A 22,587-nucleotide genomic window follows, 5' to 3' on the forward strand; every position below is an offset into this window, starting at 1 on the left:
TCAGTAACAGTGCATCTTTTCGCCTAACCACAATGCTAGCGGACGATCATGGTCAATACCTTTTCCTCAAAGGTTATATAGGTAATACCCAGTGTACTTTAGCAAACACGTATTGCCCCAATTACAACCAACCCCTGAAGGTATGATCATTTTGGCAGGAGACATAAACATACCCCTAGACCCTTCCATAGACACTTCACAGGACCGCTCCAACATTCCGTTTAAATGAATTGCGCAGGTCAAAAAAACCTGCTAGATTTACAGCTTATAGATGTCTGGCGCCTACTTCACCCCAAAGATAAAGACTTCTCTCATTATTCTAAAACATACCACTCCTATTCTAGGATAGACAACATATTTCTAGACCATTACCATCTCCCCCTCCTACGCTCTGCGAATATAGGTTTAGCCTCTATTTCTGATCATGCTCCTGTATCGATCTGTTTGACCTTGCCCACTTTACCGTCTCGTAACAACAATTGGAAACTTAATGACTCCCTCCTCTCCAACTCAACAGAGATCTCTATATTATCTACCTCTCTGACCCAGTATTTCAGAGAGAATACATCCTCAAAAACGTCCCTATCTGTGCTTTGGGAAGCCCATAAAGCTTCTATGAGAGGTTGTTTCATTGAACTTGGTGCGAGAAAAAAGAAAGAGCATGGTCAACAACTCAAACAGGTCCTCGAACAGATTTCAGAGCTTGATAAACAACATAAACTCTCACTACAGGCAGCACACCTTGAAGCTCTCACCTTTAAAAGAGCAGAACTTAAAACACTCCTTGATCTCGATACCAAAAGTAAATTACACTTTATGTCTCAAAAAGTTTATGAATGGGGAAACAAAGCAAGTAAACAATTGCCCAGATCTCTCAAAGCAAAAAAAAACCCCTATCATTCATAGTCAAAGTTAAACTCCCATCAGGCGATCTAGTCCACACTGCCCCACAAATCACCAAAGCTTTTTGGGAATTTTACTCCGAACTCTACCAAGTAGAAGGAGGTCAAACATCCCAGACACACTCAGAAAAACACAAACGAATACTCTCCAACCGAAAAGCTGCTAATGTCCCAAAGCTATTACGCACAGCACTCAAAGATATGGAAGCTGACTTCACCATAGAAGAATTTCAAAATGCACTGAAATCCTCCCCCTCAGGTAAGGCCCCTGGACCTGATGGTTTTACCATCCTATATTATAAAACCTTTAGCAACATGCTCATCCCCCGCCTCACAGCATATGCCAATTCCATCTCTCAAGAATCCGGCCTACGCCCAGAATCACTCTCTGCCCAAATCACCATCATTCCTAAGCCTGGTAAGGACCACACCTTGTGCAGTAGCTATAGATCCATATCTTTATTGAATATTGACACTAAACTATACACCCAGGTAATGACGAATAGACTCCTCTCCTTATTCCCCCAATGGGTATCTGCCGACCAAATGGGTTCCATACCCAATAGAGAAGCCAGAGACAACTCCTTAAGAACCCAATCCCTAATACACTATGTTCGGGGGTGTTCCCAGCCCACCCTTCTCATATCTACAGATGCTGAAAAAGCATTTGATAGGGTGGACTGGGAATACCTCAGAACAACCCTTCGATACTTTGGCCTTGGTCCCAAGATGTTTCACCGTATCGCCTCTCTTTACTCTAACCCCACTGCACGTATACGCATAAATGACTCTCTAAGTGATTCTTTCACACTACACAATGGTACCAGACAGGGCTGTCCCCTATCCCCCTTTCTCTTTGCCATCTCCCTTGAACCCCTTTTGTCCACAATCAGACACAATAAAAGCATACACAGCATCCAAATAGGAAATTTTTTACATAAGTATGCAGCATATGCTGATGACATTTTATTTTCCATACAACAACCACGCATCTCACTGCCAAATGTCGGCTTTCTCAGACTACCAAACCATATCCAACTTCAAAATCAATCTAAGAAAATCTGAGATTCTAAACATCAATGTTCCTCAATCAACTGCCGATTCATTGAAAACCCTCTTCCCCTTTCATTGGGAAACTAAACATATGAAATACCTAGGTATCTATCTTACTCCCAATTTACAATCTCTCTTTAAACATAATTATATCCCTCTTCTGAATACTATTAGAGCAGACCTCAGGAAATGGTCCTCTCTCTCCCATTCCTGGTTAGGCAAAGTTAGCATAATTAAGATGAATATCCTCCCCCGTATTCTCTTTATTTTACAAATGATCCACTTGAAAATCCCCATAGGCCTTTTCTCCATACTACAGACCATGATCGCCCACTTCATCTGGAAAGACAGACATCCTAGAATCTCCAGGTCAGTCCTTTTTCGCTCCAAATCATCAGGTGGGCTGGTTCTCCTTAATTTTAAAGCTTACTGCCATGCTATAGTATTATCACGTATTGCAGATTGGGAATATGCTCTCACTTCCAAACTCTGGGTACAGCTGGAGTATTCCCTAAGTGGAGCGGACCTATCCACAGTACCATGGATCCCCCGATCCTCTAGGAATTTTTCCCATAATTCCTCACCCCTTACCATATCCTCCTTAGGCATAGGGGATGGACTTCATAAGAAAAATAACCGGGCTTATAACTCTCCTCTGATGCCCCTCCTTCGCCATAAACACTTCATGCCTGGCCTTCTGGACCCTGGTTTCCAATCTTGGTCCCCAAAGTCTGCACTACTGCTTCATCATGTTCTCTGATCAAATACTATTTAACCGCTACCTGAACTTCTGAAGTCCAAACCACCCACGTTTATGGACACATGGAGATATAATCAACTGCACTGTTTTCTTCTATCCCTACCCCAACAGATTCGAAGTACTCAGGACCTCACCAGAATTGAACTAATCTTCACCCATGAGGACCCTCCAATACACTGTATCTCACAGTTTTACAATGACCTTATCACTCTTCAAAATCCTCAGCATCTGAATTACTTGTCCAAATGGGAAGACGACCTTGGCTCCACCATCTTAGACAAAAAAAACATGAAATACTCCAACTGGCCCACATATCTTCTATTGCCTCGAGCATGGCAGAATCTAACTACAAATTGCTCACCAGATGGCACCATACGACAACCAAACTTCATTGAATGTTCCCAACTAACTCACCATTATGCTGGAGGAACTGTGTGCAGCCTGTTCTGGTCTAAAATTGTGGCTTTGATCCACCAAATTACTGATGTTCTCCTCCCACTAGACCCTTGGGTCATACTCTTCCATGCTACCTCAAAGCCCTTTGGAAGATACAAACGTTCTATTATCCCCCACTTGCTTAATACGGCTAAGACCCTTATTCCTGCTCTCTGGAACCAACCTACAACACCATCCCTAAAAACCTGGATACAAAAGATAACGGACGTACATCTCATGGAAAACTCACCCACATAGCAAGGGATACCACAGGACATCATTCCCTAACTTGGGCACCTTGGTCGTCATTCATTACCTCTTCCTGCTTCAAGGACATTATCTCCTCGAAAACATCAGAGTACATAATTAATTCACAGGTTCGCCCCAATCCTAGATCTACCTTTTTGAATGCCTATTAGTAGTTCTGTATTAATTTTAATTTTGTATGCTAAATGTTCTATACGTATATTGTCATATCCGCCGACCCCCCACCCCTCCACCTTTTCCCTTCCACCCTCTCACCTCTCCTTCTCTCCTCTTCTTTCTTCTGCTCCTCTTACTTTTCTTTATTATTATATTAATATCACATCTATTATTTTATTGTAAGTACCTCCAAGATATCCATTTTTATTTTTAGAATTTGGTAGGCTCATGGACATACCTCCCCCCTCCTGAATTTATGAGCCACATCTTTTCAACCTGGTTTTACCCATAGACCCCGGTCTACTGTTAACCTAACTTAAACCTATGTTGAGGTTTACTCTATAGATAGGTATGAGCCATGTTATATATTCAATGATATCATTGGAATATTGACCCACTGTGTTGATGTATTTTTTTATGTACCTGTATACCTTTTGTTCAATAAAAAGCTATTAAACAAAAAAGCAAAAAAAGAATGAGAGCAATGTATATAGCAAAGGTTTTAGCAATTCTTTTTTGCAGACTCCTACATTTCTCTGTTCAGATTTCCAAATTTCCGATTTTCTAATTTTTGGATTTCAGAATTTTCAAATTTTCGAATTACAATTTTTCAAATTTCCAAATTACAAATTTTTGAATTTTAGAATTTCCAAATTCTGAAATTTAGAATTAAAAAACAAAACAAAAAAACAAATGAAACGGAAACTAAAACAAACTAATTTTTTGTCAGTGCACGTGTCTACTCTAGAGTTAGTTATTATTTTAAATTTTACCGATTTCTTTTTTTTTTCATATTTTAAAATTTTTGGATTTTCACATTTTTTAATTTCTGAATTTTGAAAATTCGAAAGTTCGGAATTCAGAAATTAAAATGTTCGGAAATTCGAAAATTTGAAAATTCAGAAATTAAAATGTTTGGAAATTCGGACATTTGGTAATTTGAAAATTAAAAAATTCGAAAATTAAAAAAAAAGAGAGAATCAGTAAAATTCTAAATAACAACTAACTAATAATAGTTAACTATTAAAATATAGATATTGGAATTTCCTTTGAAATTTGGCTATTTGTGAACGTAACAAATACAAATTTATCTGAAGTTATGAATTATTCAAAATAACGAATGCCACAATTAAACCTGCAGCCTGTGAAATCCAGAACAGCCAAAAGAAATTAATAGCTTCTCCAATGATTACAAAAAAATAACTAAATGTGCCTAACATCCTGGCAACCTATCTAGGAGGGTGCTACACATAAAAGGTAGGAATACTTGCATACTGCAGATAACTTCTTAAATTGTATAATGTACCTGTAAACCATTTGTGTTGACAGTCAGGTCTGGAAATTGAGGTTTGACAAGTAATTATTCACAAAACAATCCAACTGTTACAATATGGGAAAATCTCCCCAGTGGGGTTTTTCCGCAGCAAGATTAAGTCATTCAATTGTTTAAAAATAATTTTATTGAAATTATAACAACAGGACATAAACACGCATAAATGTTTAAAATATGAGCTCCGGTCAAAAATATGTGTACATATTAAATTTTACATATTGTAACCATACAACAATATATGTTAATATCTAAAATGCAAATTCCCAACGTGTTTCGAAATGTGTGGTCAAAGTCTTCCTCAGGGGATTAATTTGCTGTCAAGAAATGTACAGGCATTATTTTCCTATATGAACAATATAACATTTATATTGTTGATATACATAAATAACTATTAGATTGTAAGCTCTTCTGAGCAGGGCCCTCTTAATCCTCTTGTATTTTTTTGTATTGTAACTGTATTGACTCCTTTTATATTGTAAAGTCCTGCGTAAACTGTTGGCGCTATATAAATCCTGTATAATAATAATAATAATAATGCCTGTACATTCCTTGACAGCAAAGGAAGACTTTGACCACGCATGTCAAAACACATTGGGAATTTGCATTTTAGATATTAACCACTTACAGACCAAACCATTTTGCTGGTCAAAGACCAGACCACTTTTTGCGATTCGGCACTGCGTTGTTTTAACTGACAATTGCGCGGTCGTGCGACGTGGCTCCCAAACAACATTGACGTCCTTTTTTCCCCACAAATAGAGCTTTCTTTTGGTGGTATTTGATCACCCCTGCGGTTTTTATTTTTTGCGCTATAAACAAAAATAGAGCGACAATTTTGAAAAAGACGCATTATTTTTTACATTTTGTTATAATAAATATCCCCCAAAAATATCTAAAAAAACTTTTTCCCCTCAGTTTAGGCCGATATGTATTCTTCCACATATTTTTGGTAAAAAAAATCGCAATAAGCAATTATTGATTGGTTTGCGCAAAAGTTATAGCGTTTACAAAATAGGGATAGTTTTATGGCATTTTTATTAATAATTTTTTATAATTTATTTTTTTACTAGTAATAGCGGCGATCAGCAATTTTTATTGTGACTGCGACATTGCGGCGGACACACCGGACATTTTTGACACATTTTTGGGACCATTGTCATTTATACAGTGATCAGTGCTATACAAATGCAGTGATTCCTGTGTAAATGACACTGGCAGTGAAGGGGTTAACCAGTGGGTGGCAGTGTAGGGGTTAAGTGTTCCTAGGGGTGTGTTACTAACTGTGGAGGGGCTGGACTTTAATTTAGTGAACACTGATCTCTGCTCCAATCACATGGAGCAGAGATCAGCGTCGCTAGTTGCTAGGCAGATTCAGCCGCCCCCTGAGACGATCGCGGGTATGCCCGCGGCGATCGAGTCAGCGGGACCCGCGACCGGACTCACGGGGGTCCCGACCGGTACGCGAGCGCGCCGGCGGCGACGCGCTCGCGATGGCATGGTGGCATTGAAGATTGGACGTACCTGTACGCTAATATGCCTGCCTGTGTCATTCTGCAAACGTACATCTGCATGCGCCAGTCAGGAACCAGTTAACATATATTGTTGTATGGTTACAATATGTAAAATTGAATGTTTACACATATCTCTGACCGGAGCTCATATTTTAAACATTTATGTGTGTTTATGTCCTGTTGTTATAATTTCAATAAAAATCTTTTTATATAATTAAATTACTTAATCTTGCTGCGGAAAAACCCCACTGGGGTAGACTTTCCCATATTGTGACATGCTCGGGGTGGCAGCAACATATATCACTCATATTCATGTGTTTCTCCCATGATACAAACTGTTAACTGTTGGAAACTGTTCTTACCAGCATGAGGTAGGAATGATAGCTCCCACATTTTATAGATAGCCTGTGAGAGGGATATTCTCTGCCCCCAATGCAACTATACAGTGTAAAGAATGAGGATATGGTGAGAATGATATACAACATTTCATTTATGCTGTAAATGTAGTTCCATTATGACAGCCTTTGACCACAGTCATGCAGCATGGAGAAATAATGATTGGGACCTGGATATCTTTATGAGATGTGAACCTGGTCAAAAAAGCTCCAAATTACTTCTATTATAAAGGCCCAGTTAGTTATCTAATTAGGTGGGTCTTATTATAGCCTTATTGTAGCCTTTCTTAACATACTGTTATGCCGTGTACACATGGTCGGACTTTCCGGCAGAAAAAGTCAGGTGGAATCATTCCATCAGATATTCCGATCGTGTATGGGCCACAGTGGACTTTTTTTTTTTCGAAAATTTTGACGGACCTAGAGATAGAACATGTTTTAACTCTTTCCAACTGAATCAATTTCTATTGGGAAAACCGTCAGAGTTTATTCTGATGGAAAAACCGGTCATGTTAACGCAGCATTAGTAGTAGAGTCCTGTACAGTCTTGTACTGTGTGGCCCATTTCTGCAGCAGAGGCAGTGGTCTCAAGATTACGAAACCGATGGGGAAAGTTTAAAGGGAATTGTAAATTAATTTAAAAAAAAATAAAAATAAAACTCTAAATTGTAGTCTAAATAAGGACAGAATTTTTATTTGAATTTAGTTTGGAGTTTTCATGATCTCATTTATTGACTAACTCAACTTAATAAAGATGCCTGACAACAAAGACTGTTTTCCTTCAAGCCTCACAACCTCATCAAGTCAAACTGAGGTGAGAAGCGTGCCTAGACTTCTTATCTCCTAGTCAATGACTCCAATAACACTCCTGAGCTCTGATCAATATCTCTATATCGTAACCTTGTATATTAGCCATTACTATTAAAGTACAGTATGTCAAGAAAAAGAAGTTCCAACAGAAGGATGGTTATATTTCATTGCTTCTCTTTGGAACTCTAAAGCTGGCCCTACACTGATCGAAACTTGGCCGGTTCAGCAGTGACCAGTCAAATTTTGAACAGTGTGTGGCTTCCTCTGCTGAACACGAGTCAATTGTTTGATCAACATTTGTTGAAGAAACTTTCTAGTAAGCTTTTGTGGATCAGCCGCTGATCAGTGTATTCTAACAGCTGTCGGAATACATTGTCACCACAAGGATGTTGGACTGCTCCATCCACCTCATTTATGTGGATGGAAGGACCAGCCAGGTTTATATATATATATATATATAATATATATATATATATATATATATATATATATATATATATATATATATAATATATATATATATATATGTGTTTAAAGCCAGCCCAGTGGGTTGTATGAAAAAAAAAAACTGTTTATGTGAAATTATCTGGTTTTCAGAACTATTTTCACAATTTCATAATGCCTGAGGAAGGGATCATAATAAGGGAAGTCTCAAATGTTTTCATCCTAGTAACTTTAAAGAGAAGTATAAAAATAAAAAAAAAATACACATTTATACTCACCCAGGTGGATAATGCATTGGTCTCATGCTGCATCTGTCCATCCGCTGTCTTTAAAACCTAGAACTGAACAATCAAAGGCCGCTGATCGCTTGGTTCTCAGTATTCAGTGAGCAGAGAGCTGTCTTTTGGCGTGCAGTACTGAGGTCCACCAGCAGGTGTCTCCTGGCAGTTTGGAACTGTCAGGATAGCTTTTCCCTGCAGATGTTATGTCATCTTTGGGCTGCAGTACTGGCGTCCACCAGCGGATGGATCCTGGCAGTGTGGAGCAGACAGCACCTCCTGCAATCAGGTGTCACTTGAGGCCAATCCCAGGCCTATAAATAGCATTCACATGTTTGCCTTGGTATTGTCCCTGTGCCCTGACCTGCTGCTTGTGATCCTGAGCCTGATTCTGAACCTGTTCCTGTGACCCGTATTTCTGATCCTGTTTCCCTGTCCTAGTCCCTACCCTGTCCCATCTGTTCCTGTCATCCCTGCGCTGCAGTCTGATCCATCCATCCTCCCCCTGTCCTGGAGTTTCCTCTGTTGCAGTCCACACAGTTCTAGTCTTATATGATACATGACAGATAGTTTTATGACATTTTTATTATTAATTTTTGTTTTACTAGTACTGGCAGCGATCAGCGATTTTAAAAAATTTTTTATCAGGACATTATGGCGGACACATTGGACACTTTTGGCATGATTTTGGGACCATTCACATTTATACAGCGATCCGTGCAATTAAAAATGCATTGGTTACTGTGTAAATGTGACTGGCAGCGAAGGGATTACCCACTAGGTGGCGTTGTAGGGTTTAAGTGTGTCCTAGGGAGTGATTCTAACTGTGGGGGGAGGTGCTGTGTGTAACACGACACTGATCACCGCTCCTGATCACAGGGAGCTGTGATCAGCTTCAGTGTCATTAGGCAGAATGGGGAAATGCTTGTTTACATTAGCAGTTCCCCGTTCTTCCTCCCCGTGAGACATTCGCAGGTATCCTCATGGACATTGAGTCCACGGGACGATCATGTTCACAGAGCTCCCGGCCGGCGCAAACGCAACCTGCCTCTTAAAGGGCAACATACAGGTACATTAATCAGCCTGTGCATGCCCTTCTGCCACAGTATATCTGCATGAGGCGGTCAGGAAGCGGTTAATGAAAGGTTTAGCACTGAGAAACACTTTTTGAAAGATTATATAAAAGTGCATTTTATATAAAACTATATATAACAGACCAAAATGAGGGACAAATGAGGGGGAATGAGGGACAGAGGGACATTGCTCCAAACCAGAGACAGTCCCTTGAAATCAGGGACAGTTGGGAGCTATACTATTCCCCATCCTTCTGGCAGATCAGATGGCAGTGGATGGAAATGGACAGGTGATCCGTTTCCATCCAATTGCCCCATAGAGGAGAGCTGGACTGTCATTCACCTGCTCAGTGGGGATCAGTGGAGGGATCACACACTGAAAAAGCAGATTCCGTTTCACAGAGGTGCCCATGTGAAAGGGGCCTTAGCCCTTGTACACATGGTCGGAGATTCCGACAACCAAATTTTGTCCGAAACTGTTACATACACACGGTCGGACAAAGTTGTCGGAAAATCAGACGTGTTGACGTTATTTCGTTATGATGGGACTACGTTCAGGCTAGTAGCCAATAGCTTTGGTGTAGGAATTTGATCTGAGCATGCGTGGCACTTTGTCCGATCGCAATTCTCTACACATGATCGGAAGTTGGAAACAGTCCGATGTAGACCACACACAGTCGGATTATCCGACAAAACGGTCTGATCGGAAACATTCTGTCGGAATCTCCGACCGTGTGTACAAGGGCTTAGAGTGACTTGGTGCATGTTCAGTTTCTTTTACACACAGTCATTATGCAGTTAAAATTATCAGACCATTATATTGCATGTTTTTATGGACCTTGCTTTGTGCACTGGTCCAATCATTTGGTGGAGGGGGGATTACGGTGTGGGGTTGTTTTTCAGGGGGTGGGCTTGGTCCCTTAGTTCCAATGAAGGGAACTCTTAAAGAGGAAGTAAACCCTGATGGGTTTACTTCCTCTTTCATTCCCTGCAAAGGCAAAGCATAATGGACTACTATGCATCGCATAGTAGCCCATTATGTGTCACTTACCTGACACAGGAGCCAGCGATGTCACCGCTGTCCCCTGTAGTCCGGCGCATCCATCTTTTCGGTGGGGTCTCACAGCTCCGCCGCTGTCATTCGGCGGAGCCGCGATGACGTCACTCCCGCGCATGCGCATGGGAGCCGACACGCGCGGCAGCTCCATTGTTGGAAATGCCGCGCTCAGTGCGCCTGCGCGCCGCTGTCTACGGCGCATGCGCCGTAGACAGCGGTGCCTGTCTTCGGGCAAATATCTCCTAAACCGTATAGGTTTAGGAGATATTTCTTGGACCTACAGGTAAGCCTTAATCTAGGCTTACCTGTAGGTCAAAGTGGTTTGTAAGGGTTTACAACCACTTTAAGGTGTCTGCATACCAAGACATTTTGGACAATTTAATTCTCCCAACTTTGTGGGAACAGTTTGGGGATGGCCCCTTCCTGTTCCAAAATTACTGCACACCAGTGCACAAACCAATGTCCATAAAAACATGAATGAGTGAGTTTGGGGTGGAGGAACTTGACTGGCCTGCACAGAGTCCCGATCTCAACCTGATAGAACACCTTTGGGATGCCATTAAAGTTTATGTGCATGTAGAGGCAGGTGTCCCATTTTTGATAATATAGTGTATATAGGAAAAAAATCACCTTTATCTCCCAAGGAGTGGTTGACTTTAAAATAGATTTTCTTCTGCCTTAGCCAAATCAAACTTCCCTATCAAGTCTGTAATCTTCTGTCTTTAAAATGTGTGCAGTGTATGTAATACCGATACTTGTAGCCTAAAAATATCAAAATTTACTCCACTCTGAACAGCTAACACGCTAGATGAATTCCTAAATATTCAGCGATATATTCATTTTTTCCCCCTGAAAACTAAATGGATCTTAGAAATAAAAACTGAAGGGAAGCTTAATTTGAGCTTTTTCCACTGCATCTATTTTGTGCACTGAAAGACATTTCGTAATCAAGATGGTGCTAAAACTCCAAATTCATTATTCATGTAGTCACAGGCTTATTGATAATAAGGAGCAAAAATTGCAACACAACAAAAGTCTTCAACTTTATCTTTATCTAAAATGTGCTTGCTTATAAAGTTTCGCAGAGAATTAATTGGTTGCCATAACGACGTAAAGTTTGTGAGTTTTATAAAATGCTTTGGCTAGCAGATGTTATTTAAAAAGGTTTTCCATGTTCAAATGACTTAAATATATGGCCTTTCACAGCATACTTTTAAATACACATTTTTTTAATCTTTTTCTATAAATCTAAAAAATAAAGGAAGCGCTATTAGATAATATGTGTACAAAAGTCCCGGCCCCCTTGAGGCCTAATGGTAACCTCCAGAGTCAGGGACAGTCAACATCCTTCTGTGTATAGTGGGTTACAAGCCATGGTTGATGTAATGCAAGATGAACAGGTGGGCGCCAGACACTTTTTGAATGCAAAGAGATTTATTGTCTCTTAACCAGTTCTGGAACAGCCGCCACAGTTATACAGGTTGGCTCGGCAGGGCAAGCTATCATAGCTGTACGTCAGGCGCGCGAGGGGGAGAGAAGATCAAATTTGCTTCAGAACCGATCAGGATCCAGGCACAGGCCAATGATTAGTTGACCTGGTGATAAGTTCTGGCGAATGAAATCCTCCCCTGCCTGTGTAAGTGTAAACAAAGGCAGGGGAAGTGATGTCATCTCACCTCATGGAACTCTTTTCCATTCCAGATAGAGGAGAGAAGACATCTCAGAGTAAGTTGCACCAACACTACACTGACACAGTACACATAGGCACACTTGTCACCCCCCGACCACCCCCCCCCCCAGCTAACCCCTTCACCCCCTGTCCCTGCCAGTAGCGCTAACACTCATGCACGCACCATACACTACCCTTAGTAGTATAGTGTCTGAACGGATCAATATTTGATCTGATCGGATCTATACTAGCGTCCCCTGTAGTTTATGGTTCCCAAAAATGCAGCATTAGCAGGATCAGCCCAGATACCTGCTAGCACCTGTGTTTAGCCCCTCCGCCCAGCACAGCCCAGCACACCCAAGTGCAGTATCAATCGAGTCAGGCCTTATCCCTGAGAATGTTAACAGTTATTTTGGTAGCGTTTGAAGCAGTTGCTGACAGTCAGGAGCTCTTTTTCCTTTGAGTCTCACTAGTGTACCAGTAATCCTAGAGGATAAAATGTCCAATCAAAGGTACACTAGTGAAGAGGCCTACATGTTTCTGAGCATGACAGATTAGAGTGAAGAGGAACTCACCCATCTGTCTGATTCTGGCTCAGAATATGAACCAGCAGCGGCACCTTGACAGATAGCTCTGACGACGGCGTAGTGGTCCCTGCCAAGGTCAGGTGTACCCAACCCTGTTCTTCTGTAGTTGTCGAGGTGCAAGAACCGCAGTGGTCTCGTATGGAGCAGAGAGCCAGTACTAGTTCCACTCATCCTTTTGGCGAACTGATAAGCACCAGCAGCCTAGTACATCCCGGTCGTACATCCAGGCCGTACATCCAGTCAAAATTCCTACGGCGACTGGTGTTGTGGAGAACGAATGTGTCCATGAATACAACCTTAACATGGGAGGGGTGGACTTCAACTACCAGTTGTTGGCGCTGTACCTAATTGCCCATTAGGCTAGACTCTGGTATAAAAAAGTGTCTGTATATTTATTCCAATTGGCTCTGCTGAATGCTTTTGTGCTATACAAAGCTTCAGGACAAACTGAATCCTTCCTAAAATTCCAGGAAGAGATCGTCACACCCCTTCTGTTTCCAGAAGGTGCTATGGCCCACCTTCTCAATGCAAATGCAATGGCTGCATGAGAGGCATTTTCCGTATGTCCTCCCTGGTACCCCTGCCCACAGAACATCCCAAAGAAGATGTCTGCAGAAAATGCAGATTTAGACGTGACACCCACTTTTATTGTCCCTCCTGTCCTGACCAACCTGGTCTCTGCATTGGTGACTGTTTCAAACTCTATCACACACTAGTGGAGCATTATCGTAGGGTACAGCACTTTACAGTCCTAGGGCACACTTACACAGGGTCTCGAAAGATGAGATGGCCATCACAATTTGAGACCGTAATCTGGAATGTTTACAGTTTATATAAAAGTGCAAAAAAAACAAAACACAAAAAAAATAACAAAAGCCAAAAATAGTTGTGGTTGTATTTTTGTTCTCTCTCTATTGTTCTCTTATGTTCGCTCTCTATTGTCTGTTCTATTGTTCGATCTCTATTGTTCTATATCTATTGTTCTCTCTCTGTTTTTCCTGTCGTGCAGCACAATAGGAATGGTCTGCCCTGTCTCTAGGACCAGTGTGTCCTAGCAGACAGCGCGCCAGGACAGGAAACGGCATAGACTTCCGTGGGAGTCTATGCCCGGAAGTGGGTGCAAATACTGCAGTTTTTAAAACTTTTTTTGCATTGATATGTGTCCCCTGGGGAAGGACCCAGGTCCCCAAACACTTTTTATGACAATAACTTGCATATAAGCATTTAAAATTACCACTTTTGATTATTCATGTTCGTGTCTCATAGACCTTAACAGTGTTTGCGTGTTCATACAAATTTTTTGCCTGTTTGCATGTTCTGGATGCGGACTGAACCGAGGGGTGTTCGGCTCATCCCTAGTCTAAAGCTTTGTAAACACGATCGGATTGTTGGCCACCAAAACCGGGGACTTTTGTCCAAAGGGCGTTGGCCCAAACTTGTTTTGCATACACACGGCACACAATTGTTGGCCAACAATCATGAATGTAGTGATGTACTACGTGGTTTTTCAGCTCTTTAGAGACACCCTTTAGGCTCCTTTTGCTAATTTTGTGATAGTAGAAGTTCAGTGAGTGTTGATTCGTGCTTTTCATTTCACACTTTTCATTTTGCGCTTTTCAGTTCACCAACCAGCCATGTTGCGGAATCGGAGGAGATAATGTGTTATTTATTAATGGCTTTGTTATTGCTTTGACCCCAGTCCAGTCCAGGAATAGGAGGAGGAGGATTTATTGGACCAAAAATTGGTTGCTTTATTAATCGTGACCAATTATGTCATATGCCTTTGCTGCAGGAGCTCCAGGAGAATAATCTGGATGATTTTCAGAATTATCTCCAGATGACGGACCCCTGCTTTCACCAACTCTTGGCATTGGTGACCCCCTGTATTAAGAAGCAGGACACATGCATGAGGATTTTATTTTATTTTTTGGTTGAATAATAATGATTTGATTTGTTATATTTTCTATATTTTTGGATGCATAGAATGCACTTTTTGGTTAGGTTCTATTGGCAGATAGCATGTCTAATTTTATTTGTTTTCTTTTTTTAATGCACAATAAAAAAAATTGTGTAGAATAATTCTTGGCTATGTGTTTTACTTCAAATAACAGTTTGGGAGTAGGCAGTTACATTTAAAAAAATACAATGTAAAATGAACAAGGGACACCAACATAGTTGTATCTTTGATATAAAAAGACTATGGGATAAGGGTGTTGTGGTAGCAACCAAAAAAATTAAAAACTATAATAATATTATTCTTGATATCACTAGAAAAAAAAAAACTTTTTAAATATGATTGTCAGAACTACATCAGTATTAACCACTTGCCGACCGGCACACGCCAATGTACGTCGGCAGAATGGCACGAACAGGCAAATGGGCATACAGGTACTTTCCTTTAAATTTGCCGCATGCTAATGCTTCTCCCCATTCTGCCTAGTGACAGTGTCACTGATCTCTGCTCCCTGTGATCAGAGCAGAGATCAGTGACATATCATACACAGCCACGCCCCTCCACAGTTAGAAACACTCCCCAGGGCTCACTTAATCCCTCCCTGCCCCTTAGTGGTTAACCCCTTCACTGCCAGTGTCATTTACACAGGAATCAGTGCATTTGTACAGCACTGATTGCTGTATAAATGACAATGGTCCCAAAAATGTGTCAAAATTGTCCGATGTGTCCACCATAATGTTGCAGCCACGATAAAAATCATTGGTGGTCGCCATTACTAGTAAAAAAAATAGAAATAATAAAAATGCCATAAAACTATCCCCCAATTTGTAAACGCTATAACTTTTGCTCAAACCAATCAATAAACGCTTATTGCAATTTTTTTTATACCAAGAATATATAGAACAATATGTATCAGCCTAAACTGAGGGAAAAAAAGTTTTATATATTTTTGGGGGATATTTATTATAGCAAAATGTAAAAAATAATGCATTTTCTTTTCAAAATTGTCACTTTTTTTGTTTATAGAGCAAAAAATTAAAACCATAGGGGTGATCAAATACAACCAAAAGAATGTTCTATTTGTGTGAAAAAAGGACATCAATTTTGTTTGGGAGCCACGTCTCCCGACTGCACAATTATCGGGTAAATCAAGGCAGTGCCGAATCTCAAAAAGTGCTCTGGTCTTTAGCCTGCAAAATGGTCCGAGGCTTAAGTGGTTAAAGAAGAAAAGAATATGCGCTACATTTCTAGATTTCATAATTTACTACGTCATGAATGTTAATTCTCCATGAATGCTTGTTTACAAGACCGACTGCTTCTGGCTCGTCCTTGCTTCCGAGCATGCGTGTTTATACTTTGGACTTTTGTACGAAGGACTTATGTACACACACTCGGAAAATGTTAAAACTTGCTAGCCAACATTTGTCTGTGGAAAATCAGACAACAATTGTCTGATGGAGCGAACATACGGTCGGATTTACCGCTAACAGCCTGTCATCGAACATTTCAATTCGGAAAGTCCGATCGTGTGTACGCGGCTTTAGTGTTTATCAAACAAATATTTTCAGCAGCAAATGCACTCAAGTTAATTTTAGAGCCCAGTGTTATGCAAGTTCTGCTCATCCCTTCAGGTGCGTGGATTGGTTACCATATCTGAGTTTAGTACACTGGGTTACATCTGGTTGCTACATGTATGTCCCATATTGGGACCCAAGAATTGTTGCACCATTGTGGTTATGTTTTTCAATCTCTAAATGTTCCAGAGAAGATTCAACATACAGTACAAACCAATACTTGGTTTGAGAGCATTTTACAAGACAAGTAAAATTTTTTAGACATTTTGACTTGATATACAAGTGATGTCTTGATAGACGAGTAGCATAATGTCACAACAGAGTATAAAAGAGAAGAGAGGCACCTTTAAAGTGGTTGTAAACCCTTACAATCCACTTTGACCTACAGGTAAGCCTAGATCAAAGCTTACCTGTAGGTCCAAGAAATATCTCCTAAACCTACACGATTTAGGAGATATTTACTAAAAGACAGTCACAGCTGTCTACGGCGCATGCACCGTAGACAGCTGCTCACAGACGCTCTATCGCCGCTAGCAGCATGCCGCTGCTAACGGCGATATGCTGTTAGTGGCGGCTCCCATGTGCATGCGCAGGAGTGATGTCATCGCTGTTCCGGCGCTGTGAGTGGCTGGAGCAGCGATACCTGGAAGAAGATGCATGCTCTGGACTACAGGGGACATCGGCGACATCGTTACTATGCGATGCATAGTAGCCCATTATGCTTTACCTTTGCAGGGAGACAAAGAGGAAGTAAACCCATCAGGGTTTACTTCCTCTTTAAGTGTAGCAATATGGTTACATTTAATGAAGGTACAACATTTAGCAAGTCACATGGTTGATGATTAAAATAATATTGCTGGGCAATATGTGGTGTTCTTTGGTGTGGCTACTTGAGTCTATTACCTAAGCGGACTTTGTCTCCAGTTTCTTGGCTCCCATTGAGACTGCTGATTATTCACACCCCAGCACCTACAGAGGTGTCTTGCTACCTTTTCCTGGACATATATCTACTTATGGCTGAGACTCCCGTAATTTCTTGGATTGTAAGGGAGTTACAATAAGAAGTGTGAATAGAATGATATTCCAACCAGGAATATTGTGAACAGCTCAAACTTTCTATGTTAGATGTGTTTTTTGTAAGTGTCAAATCACAGACTGGTCAACTGGGCTTTGTGCAAGTACCAGCCTGTGATTTGACACCTACAAGAAACACATCTAACATAGGAAGCTATTCACGATATTCCTGATTGGGATATGCGTATAATTCTATTCACACTTTTTAGGTAGGCCATGAATGATGCAGTTTTCTTTCCTAAAACCATGGGTTAGTGTTCTCGTGGGGGGGCGCTGGGAGCCGTTCCTGACCGGAGAACACAGTGATTATTGTAGCGGTTATTGGTGATGGCAATAATTTGACATTCTGGTTGTACCCAAGTCAATTGATGGATCAACTTGGGTAAAATCAGCCTGCCCATACATGGACCCAATCTTGGCCGATCCCTGCATCTATGACCAGTTTTACTCACATGGCATGAGCATTCTGATACACAGGTCTATAGACTTTCAGGAATTTGCCTCTGTCCTGGATACAGAGGGAAGGTATGTTTTTCTTCATGGTAGAATGTATGGGTTTGTCTACATCTTGACTATGATATATATATTCCCCCTCCTTTTTCTACCAGCAGACTAAGACATCTTCTCCTCTTTATAATGCATAAACCCAATGTACTAAGATTAATGGGTGACCTAAATAGTTATATCTGTCCTCAGCTGGACAGACGCCCCACAGTTATTGTAGGCCCCAATTCTGAGCGAGGTTGGCTGGATTCGGAGAAGTAGACATCCTTGCGGATGTCAGTTCTCATGTTTCTCTAACTCCTCTATGACTTTATCCAAGATAGACCTATGCCTGGGCACCCCAGCTTGTGCCCAATCAATCTCTTCTCTATGCACCTAGAGGCATTTCGGATCACTCTCCCCTTGTTGAGTGGATTACTACTAGTGCCCAAGTTAACTTACCTAGAACTCATGATGACTCCATTGAAGAGCGTATCATAGAATATTTTGCTATTCACACTCAATTTCAAGACTCCCTGAAATGCTGAAAACCCTTTAAGGATCCATGAAGAAAAAAATTGCATTAAAAATGCTCATAGTAGCTTATATTGCAGAAGAGTTTAGCAGAGTTTCTAAGCATTTGCTTTTATAGGGTTTTTTTCACAAATATTCCCATTTCTTATTTTTCATTATATGAAACAGTGGCGGTGCATCCATAAGAACACACAGGCGCCATCCCCTCTCTCCTGCCACCCCCTTCTAGCACCAATAGATAGATTCATGCATTGCATGAACCTATCTATGGCAGTCGCTGCCACCCCCTATTCAGGCACCCGGTCACTTTTCAGGTGCAGGGTGCCTGAATTACAGTGGCGGGGGGTGGTTTTGAAGCACCTGATTAGAGCCATAGGGGACCTGCGAGCGCCATGCTGGGTGCTCGCAGGGCCCTCAGCTGTGTTAGAAAAGTAAATGAATATTCGCTTTCCTAACACTAAACCGCCTCTGCACCAATCAGGTGCTCGGATCTGTTACCCGTCACCTGATTGGCTAAAGCAACAGGCTCTGTGATTGGATACCAGGCTTCCAATCATAGCAGAGGACAGGAAGAGAGGACGGGAGAAGACATTGAGGAGCTGTCTCACTGAGACAGGTAAGTGCCGACAGCAGGCTGGCGGGAGGCACACTGGCAGCATTTGATATGGCACAGTGGCTGTGTTTGATGAGGCACAGTGGGAGCAATTGATGGAGACAGTGGCGGCAATTGATGGGAACAGTGGCGGCAGTTGATGGGAACAGCGGCTGCGTTTGATGGCACAGTGGCTGCGTTTGATGGCACAGTGACAGTAATTGATAGGCACAGTGGCTGAATTTGATGGGCACAGTGGCAGCAATTGATGGGCACAGTGGCTGCATTTGATGGTACAGTGGCTGCGTTTGATGGCACAGTGGCTGCAATTGATGGCACAGTGGCTGCAATTGGTGGCACAGTGGCTGCGATTGATGGCACAGTGGCTGCGATTGATGGCACAGTGAGGCTGCAATTGATGGGTTTTTTTTCAGAATTTTTCAGTTTTATGCACCCCCCCCCCCCCGAAATTTTTGAGCACCAGCCGCCACTGATATGAAAATGCCAACCGCATCTAAACACTATGAAGTTGATGAAACACAGATCATGCTTGATCAGCTTCCTTCCTGGCCACAGCAGCCGGTGAATGATAGCTCTGAACCAGGAAGTGATGTAATACATGTGGCTCCGGGTTTAATTCACCTGAGGGAAGATCAGATGTTCACTGGGATCTCTCCAGTCTACCCAGAAACACTTGCCATGCCAGTTCACCAAACCTTACTTTCTGGTGCTTGTGGAAGTGATTGGGCAGCCTTACAGCCACCCAAATCACTTTCATGAGAAAACCAACAGTTGACTTGATGAGCGCACAAACTCTCGGCTACCAACGTAAACCTTACCTCACCTGAAGGCCCCTCTAAACAGAGCAACTTTGATCTTACATAGGGCTAAAGCTTATTCCTTTGGTCCCTGGGGATGAACAAAGTAGCAGATGAATAAAGGGAATGTAATTATAATCAGCAGCACAGGGGCTGGCATTAGGATGAATTTGTTACTTAGCACTGCATGGGCAAAACACCATTTATTCTTTGTGCTTACTTAACTGCCTCTTGGAGTCATTTTGATGGTAATTTTCTGAGATATTAATAAAATTACATAAATTGTCATATATTAACTGCCATAAAATTATGAGATTTGAAAAAAAAATGGAAACATGGAAGTGAATGATGAAACATCTGGATATATTAAAATACAATAGGAAAGTGGAAAAAAGAACATTGAACCTTAGGGGAACAATAGTCAACCATGGTGATGTTGAGATCCACTTAAAAAGATAAAAAGATTCTTTGCTATGTCACTGAATAAATCCAGGTGTAATTTTCCTGCAAGAGAAGTATTTTACTCATCTCCCAGGTTGCCCATGGCTTGCTTTATTCCATTCCGGTGCTGCAACCTTTATTAGTGTTTTCAATATTCAACACTTCCAGGAGTATCAGATGCCCATGTGCCCCATCGTGTGATGTGTGCCACGTACTTCTTGGTGGGTGAGCCTAATTTTATAAGGAAGGCCTCTTTAACACCTTCAGTTCAGGGCCCCTGATAGAGAGAAGGGGGAGTGACATGAGTGCCTAATGGTCTTGCCAGTTGTTTAGACGGGTGGGATGTTCAAGCTTGAATGGCAGGAAGCCAACAGTGGACCACAGCGTAGACAAGTAGGACTGTAAGCTGGCCTGTACCTGTGTTCAGGCATGCTCTTCAATAGAGGAGCCATCTTGCCTGCTGGAATGCTGCTCCTGTGGTATCTTCCTCCAACCCCTATGTCATTTCAAGACTTATTACTGAACAAGGGATTACAGCAGGGGTCTGCAGACTTTTCAACCAAAGGGCCAGTTTACTGTCTTTCAGATTTTAGGGAGGCAGGGCTATGGCCCGTGGAAGAAGAAAACGTCCTGGCATCAGTGGGAATAAACTTTTACCCATCGTTGGTGTCACTGGAAAGAATTGTACCCCATCGTTGGTGTCACTGGATAGAATTGTGCCCCATAATTTGTGTCATTGGGAGTAATTGTGCTTCATTGTTGGTGTCATTGGGAGAAATTATTATTATTATTATTTAAGGTACTTATATAGCGCTGTAAATTTATGCAGCGCTTTACATATAAATTGTACATTCACATCAGTCCCTACCCTCAAGGAGCTTACTCTAATGTCCCTAACTCACATTCCTATACTAGGGCCAATTTAGATGGTGCCCAATTGTTGGTGTCAGCGATTGCGTTTCTGAACGCATGGCAAACTGCACAGAAGCTGGCCTCTTTGCATTTCCGAATTATCCTGCACCAAAAATAGCAGTAAAAAACACAAGCTCTGCCCTAAAAAAGTTTTGGAGTTCTTTTTTTAGGGCGATTGTTGCATGTAGAGCAGCCTATTCAAGTGGAGGGGCTGCCCTGTGTGTAACAAGTGGAACTGCTCCAAAATGACCCCCCCCCCCCACACCACCACCACAGAAAAAACACGCATGTGGGAATGGGCGTTTCTACTACGCAGAGATGTGGACGAGGCTTGACAACTGACTCTTTCTGTCCACTCCCTCCCATGTTCTTGTATAAAGATAGCCGTACATTATGCAATCTGGTTTTACAATCTCTGTACAGTTTACCTTAGGCTTACTAGAACTATGAAATAGTAGGACACACTTATCTAGCCAATTACTCTGTATCTATTGCGCCAGGCCCCTGCACTATATAGTTGATGGTAGATCTAAAGGAGATTGTACAACTTGATTGTGTAGTGTTTGGTAAGCTTTACAGAACCCAGGACACGCATCTCCTGTTTTCAATATTACAGCTCTAGCCACATAGGCAGGTATCTGATCTCCCGGCTGCCAAATGAACGATCTATGCAAGATGAAAGTTAAGGTAGGAAAAAAAAAAGATGCCTGTGTTTTTATTGAGAAGGATGATCACTGATTGATCGCATTTCATTTATCTACTTCAGATCCGTGCTTTATCCGGATGACGGCTGCAGCTCAGACCTGCTTTGTTGGGAGTACGTCTATTGATGTCCTCCCGTGCCCGAGCAGCCTGCACGCCCCCTGCAGGGCGCACGCGACGCACTCTGTGATCAGTGAGTCTATGAAGTTCTCGACCCCTTACCACGTGATCAGCTGTCAGCCAATGACAGCTGATCATGTGATGTCAACAGAGCCGGTAATCAGCTATTTTTTATCCTCACGCTAACAGCATAAGGAGAAAAAAAAAAGGTGATCACCAGTAGCTGTGAGAGGGACATCAGTCTGATCGCGACGAGCTGCCGCCAAATCTTCAGTGCCCATCTGTGCCACCTGCCAGTGCCACCTAGCAATAGGCAAAAGTGCTGCCTACCAGTGCCCACCAGCACCACCCATCAGTGCCCATCAGTGTCACCTACCAGTGCCCATCAGTGCTACCCATCAGTGCCGCCCATGGAGAAGTGTTTTTAACCACTTGCCGACCACCCCATAGCAGATGTACTGCTACAAGGTGGCCACACTGTGCAGAATCACATATATACACGTGATTTTGCACTTCCGGGTTTTGGGTGCGAGTGCGCAAACCCGGCGGTTCGTCCTCGTTGTGATTTTACACATCAGGAGTTGATCAATGGGTCCCACGGACCTGATGTCCGTCGACGCCTGCTGTTCGTTCAATACACTGACAGAATGGTA

Source organism: Lithobates pipiens, unplaced genomic scaffold (genome assembly GCF_037356315.1).
Source record: "Lithobates pipiens isolate NorthernLeopardFrog02 unplaced genomic scaffold, aLitPip1_a1.2 Scaffold_13, whole genome shotgun sequence".
Classification (NCBI taxonomy): Eukaryota; Metazoa; Chordata; class Amphibia; order Anura; family Ranidae; genus Lithobates; species Lithobates pipiens.